Source organism: Octopus bimaculoides, chromosome 10, assembly GCF_001194135.2.
Source record: "Octopus bimaculoides isolate UCB-OBI-ISO-001 chromosome 10, ASM119413v2, whole genome shotgun sequence".
Lineage (NCBI taxonomy): Eukaryota > Metazoa > Mollusca > Cephalopoda > Octopoda > Octopodidae > Octopus > Octopus bimaculoides.
Window position 1 is genome coordinate 23419687 of NC_068990.1, and position 6603 is coordinate 23426289.

Genomic DNA, 6603 nt, shown 5'->3' on the forward strand with positions numbered 1-6603 from the left:
GAATTAAAATGAATGGGGAAAAAAACCGAATTAATTCATCTAACAAGATTGTACGTACTTACATATATGTGTGCGTATGTTTATGTATATATGTATGTATGTATGTATGTATGCATGCATGAACTATTATGTTTATATGTATGCATTATTATGTTTATATGTATGCATTATGCGCACACATATAAACATACATATATGTCTCTATAATACTCTAAATTCAAGATTTTTTGTATGCGTGTAGTAATCATCCTTTCTACTTTAGGCACAAGACCTTGAAAATTTGGTGGGAAGGTGGCTAGTCGAGAATATCGATCCCAGTGCGTAACTGGTACTTATTTAATCGACTCCGAAAGGATGAAAGACAAAGTCGATATCGGCGGAATTTGAACTCAGAACGTAGCGGCAGACCGCTAAGCATTTCGCCCGTAGACTGCCCCGCCACTTGCACGTTAAGCTAACACTTCTGCCAGCTCGCCGCCTTTGTGTGGTTAATAATAACAGTAATTATTTTCACATTCTCCCCCGCTGGAGAACCTGAGTACCACTAATGACGGATACCATGTCCTAGTTCTTAGAAGAGCAAATTGTAGTAATTCTGGTTATAGAATGCCGATATCGTTTAATACGGAAAACTGGAAAAGATTGGCCGTAAATAGGTTTCTTTTACGACGGAGAAATGGCTCCGTTCGCTGCGAGTAAACGTTCATCTGTCGAAAAAGAAGCCTATTTACGGCAATCATTTCCAGTCTTCTATAATCAACAATCTCACCAGTTCGACAACCAGATTTACTACAATGTGTGCCCCTTGTTTTTAGGCGAAAAAATGATAAACGCCATGATAAAAATATTTTCTGGATCCATAAGTCTTAGATATGTCTTGGTTTGTTTACGTCGCTGTATCTTGGCAGTTTGACAAAGAGGCCGATAGTATAAGTGCCATGCTTATTAAAATAAGTACTGGGGTCAATTCTTAAAACTAAAATATTTCAGGCAGTGCCCCAGGATGGCATCATTCTGCTGAGTGAAACAAGTTAAAGATATATATATAAAGAAGAAAATTGAGAAGAAATGGATGTAATTAATAATCTATTTGTATGCTACAAAAAGATGACAGCTTTCTTTTTAAAAAACATAACTACAAATAAATTGAAATATAGGTTGAAAGCTCAAAAAAAAATTAAAATGAAATAAGGAACCTACATATATGTTTCAGTCCTATCATCTAGTTAATGGGAATTTCGAAGGTTTCTTAGCATTAAAGCAAAACCTTCGAAATTCCGATCAACTAGATAATAGGACTGAAACATATATGTAGGTTCCTTATTTTATTTTAATTTATATCTTGAGCTCTCAACCTGTAATTCAATTTATTTGTACTGTTATATTTTTTTAAAAGAAAACTTTCATCTTTTTCTAACATGCAAATAAATTATTATTTACATCCATTTCTTTTCCATTTTCTCCTTGTTTTCCCCGCCAAAACTGTACTGATCATTTCAATAATCCCAAACATATATGGATGTATGCATGCATGCATGTATGTATGAGACAGAGAAAAGGGGAGAAAAGAAAGAGAGAGAGGGTGAGAATATGTGAATATATATGTGGATATACGAGTATTGAGTGGAGACGCAATGGCCCAGTGGTTATGGCAGCGGACTCGTGGTCATAGGATTGCGGTTTCGATTCCCAGACCGGGCGTTGTGAATGTTTATTGAGCGAAAACACCTAAAGCTCCACGAGGCTCCGGCACGGGATGGTGGCGAACCCTGCTGTACTCTTTCACCACAACTTTCTCTCACTCTTACTTCCTGTTTCTGTTGTGCCTGTAATTCAAAGGGCCAGCCTTGTCACACTGTGTCATGCTGAATATCCCCGAGAGCTACGTTAAGAGTATACGTGTCTGTGGAGTGCTCAGCCACATGCAAGTTAATTTCACGAGCAGGCTGTTCCGTTGATCGAATCAACTGGAACCCTCGACGTCGTATGCGACGGAGTGCCAACAACAAAAACGAGTATTGAACATTCATACGCCCATTTCCGGACAAAATGATATAAAAACTGTACATTAAAAATGAATGGCAAATTATGCATATTTTGTAAGCATATAAATGCATCATCGCATTTTTATGCATTTACTGTGTGCAACAAATGCATACAGATTTGAGCTCATATCTTAATGAATGGCAAGAAGGTGACATAATCTGTAGAAGAAATATCTTATCATACATGTAAAATAGTTTACACACACACACACAAACACACACACACACACACACACACACATATATATATATATATATATATATATATATATATAGGGTGGGATAAAACTCACGCAGCAAAACATGTGACATTCTATTTGTATTACGTTATTACTATTATTGTTATTATTCATTTTGTTTGATCATGTACAAGTACGTGTACACGTCATCATTATTTTATCTATTTTATTAAATTTTAGAAAAGTTGAAGCATATCTTTCACAATTCCCGAGTGTATTGAGCATATTTTGCGCGTGGCCGTTGGCCCATTCTGTATATTGTTGACGTCATAAAAATTTTATAAGCTTTCGAGAGAATGCGAACTACTACTTTTATGGAATATCTCTAAGAATAGAGATAAAGCTTGTGAATATTGGTTTGCAAATCCCTTTTGGAATAGATGAAGTCGAAGGCTGCCCTTGGGATTTGAACCGACATCTCCTGTAAGGCATGGCAGTCTTTCTACCATTGTACTAAAGCAATCTTTCGAATTTCTCAATCAATTTTAGAAACCTTGTACTCACCAACGAGAATTGCATGTTATTTACGTCATGAGAATTTAGAAACTTCGAGAGAACGTGAAATAATTCACTTTTTATCTGTGGAACACGAAATAGATAAATCTATAAATAATCCTTTCTACGGTTTGGTATCAAATCTAGAATTTTGAGGGGCGTGGGTGGGGAAGGTTACTTGTTGATTTCATCGACAGCAGTGCTCAAGTGTTATTTAGCTTTTTGACTCCGAAAGATGAAAGGCAAAGTGGGATTCGGTGGAATTTGAACTTAGAACGTAAAGCCGGTGAACTGCCACTAAGCGTTTTGTCCGGCATGCTAAGGATTCTGTCAGCTCGCCGCTTTATCTTTAAAAAAATATTGGTTTCAAATTTTGGGATAAGGGTAGTAGTTTCGGAGGGGGGGGGACAAGTAGATTACATCGACGTCAATGTTCAACTGGTACTTATTTTATAGGCCCCGGATGAATAAAGGCTGAAGTCGACGTCGGCGAGATTTGAACTGGGAACGTAAAGCCAGTGAAATACTGGCAAGCATTTTGACTGGGCTGCAAACGATTCTGCCAGCTTGGCACCTTAATAAATCTGTAAATAACAGCGTGTAAGTATGATTTTAAAAGTCTTTGGCTATAAAATTCGAATGCTACCCGTGGGATAGGATTCACATCTGTAAAGTTAACAGATTTATAGCTTTATCTGCTTCGAGCTCTACCGACAAAAACGAAACATTTATTTTTGTATTCAACTGGTCTTAATGGCATAGTAAAAGCTTCTTATATAAAATTAAATTTGAAGGTAATAATTTAAATATTTACAATTTAAAACAGGTGCGTTCCTTTTCCTCGAAGTACCAGAGGCGGTCTCAGACAAGGTGCTTTAAAAAGAGTGAAGTTTTACTTAGAAGATATTAATTGTTAGAACATTAAAAGAGAAAGAGTAAGTTGTTTATGTCTATGACCTCGAGATTTCTTTTCAGTAAATATATTGCTACTTCAGAGAAGGCTGCGTTTTGCCCTGAAAATTTGAGACAAAAATGTGTATTGAAAACAAGTTTTAGTTTTACTGTCGTTTAAGAAATGAAGTAGGGATTTATGTGGTACCCTGGAAATTCTTTGTTCATCTCTCTGCACACGGACTCGAGAGATTTCCATTTTTTTTCTTTTTTTTTTTTTTTTTTTTTGAAATGACAATGCAGAAAGATCTTGCTGTACATATAAACGTATTTTAGTTAATACAAGTCCTGCCAACACTTCTTCGTGGCTCTTGGAACCCTCCAATAAGTCCCTCAACAAATTCGTTGAAAAGAAAAAGTACGTGCGAAGAGTAAGTAACTTTCTTCCTGCATTATGTGAATGACAGTGAAAGATTTAAGATTTTGTTGTTGTTGTGGCGGCGGTGGTGGGAGTGCCGACGGTGCTGTTGTTTATTTAAGTTTCCCCTTCCTTCTCCCCTCTTTCTGCCTTTTTTTTTCGTCTCCTTTTCCTTCCCTTACTTCGAACGGAAATCCTTTCTTTGATGCTAGAATCAGTAACACGACAAAAAGTTCTACCATAAACGTCACCACAACAACCAACACAACATACAAGTTGCGCATATGAAGCATGTGTCAATCAAAGCAAACAGAATATATCACGAGCAAGTCAAATATTAAATTCTTTCTAGAATACTGACCAGACATCTAATGTGAAGAATCTAGAAATAGCCACAACACATGGCGCAGTGATTACCGTACCAACATATTTTACAACTTCAACGGTTAGGGATTGGCGTTAGTAGAGAATGTCTCCTATTCATCGAACATATTTCTAATAGACACCATTTTCTCGTGCACATCAGTGGTCTTTTGTTTCTGGATTGGTTCGTTGTTGATTTTATCCCTTCGATAGTCTACAACGATTATTTCAAGCTGACCCTGTTAGAAATATTTTCTTTCTTGGCATTTCTCCCAGTGACCGATTATTTGTCTAATAGTTGTTTACCACAAAGTAATATTTTTTACTCTATTGGTTCTCTAACAAATTACTACACATACTGAAGTGTTGGCCATGCTTGTAGGCTTTCATGCCAGCTGTACCGTATAACTTATCCTAAATGTATCTTGTCTGTGAAGTGGCTTGGTTGCATCTCTTCTGATCCCACTCGAGTTACATCTTTACTCTCATATATATATTCTACTGATACATCTCTACCCGTGGCTCCAGTAATGGCCTTAGCAATAGAAAAGTGACGAAACTTAATATTTCTTGCCTACAAATGCTTTGGTTCATTTTCAGTGTCCAAGATGTGATATACAGTCGGTTGGTTAACTTCAACAGTATTTCCATATTTTCAGTTAACGCTTGGGGAAAGTAACACAGGAGTACCATATGAATGTTTATCAGCGTTACAGCATGAGACAACAGTTGGTTCTTTTATCCACCTCGTATTCATCACGAATCAAATAAATAAACTCGCATTGACAGGTCTTCACAAAATCATTCAAATGTGTCCTATGGTACGTGTAATAATTATTTGTCACATGATACGTGTAATAATAATTATTTGGCTCACGTGACCTAGTGGTTAGGGTATTGCACTCACGATCACCAGGTCGCTAGCTCGTGGGTCCCATTCCCAGACAGGCCGGTGCGTTGTGTTCTTGAGCAAAACAATTCATCTCATGTTGCTCTAGTGCTGTGTCGGGATCGGCATATCAAAGAGTATACAGCAAGCATTTCTTCTGTCTGTCATAAAGAGTGACTAAGAAAGGTTGGGATAGGATTTCCACTCCAATTTTGTAGACCCTAACCAGTCACGACTACCGAAACAGACCCATGGGTTGGAGGATTGCCGTTTGGGTGGTGCAAAGGTGTCATCCACCAGGAATAGGGAATCACCAACCAATGGTGAACGCAGCGACGCGTTGTTACAGTGCATTGCTCCATCTACTACTACTACTACTACTACTACTACTACTACTACATATGTAGTATTTATTTTTGACACCTGTTTGACCGCCAACCACCGTAAGCAAGAACACTCTCAAACAAAATATTCTTCTGACGTAATGTGAAGTGGAGTTTATACTGGACCCGATCGACGTTGATCAAAATCATTTAATTCAAGGTTCTTATCAGTCTCTCGATTTAGCAAACTCTACCAGTTATCACCGATTACAGAATCCGTACTATTATCACAATATTTATCTCTTGTCACTGACCTAAGCGCTCCAGACGTACTACGTCCATGACCGCTATTGTGACCACGTGCATTGAACAGTATGTTGAATATCAACTTTAAAGCCTTTGATACTGTTGGCTTCGCTTCCACATACTAACACGTAATCTGATGCGCTTCAATCATCTTCTGAGTCATTCAAAGAATAATCGGCATCCTGTAACAATTGATTTCCCTCGTCTAATTTGCACAGTTTTTATAATATACACATAGAGTGTACGCGCCAAGCTCTCGGCGAGGTTCATTTTTAAATATCAGAATCCAAGAAATCATTCGAGTCCTTAACATAGATGCAATTTCCATTGGATATAATAAGAGTTAAATTAAGTTATAAAGTGGAGTTAGAAAGACGGTATGTGTGTCGCTGTGATAGTTACTCGATAAACTATTTTGTGTCGATGTAATAGTTTCTCTATACATGCTATATTTGTCGGTATGGTAGCTAAAGTGTTAAGAGTACTTTAAACTTTACCAAATGCAAAGGTCACTTTTCTTTTCTTTTCAACATCATTGTGCTTCTTCAAGAAGTTCCTAAGCTGACTCAAAAGGTATAATATAATTTGCAAGCCCAAAATGTTAGTTTAAAGTGAAGTCGTGTTTAGTTGGGTT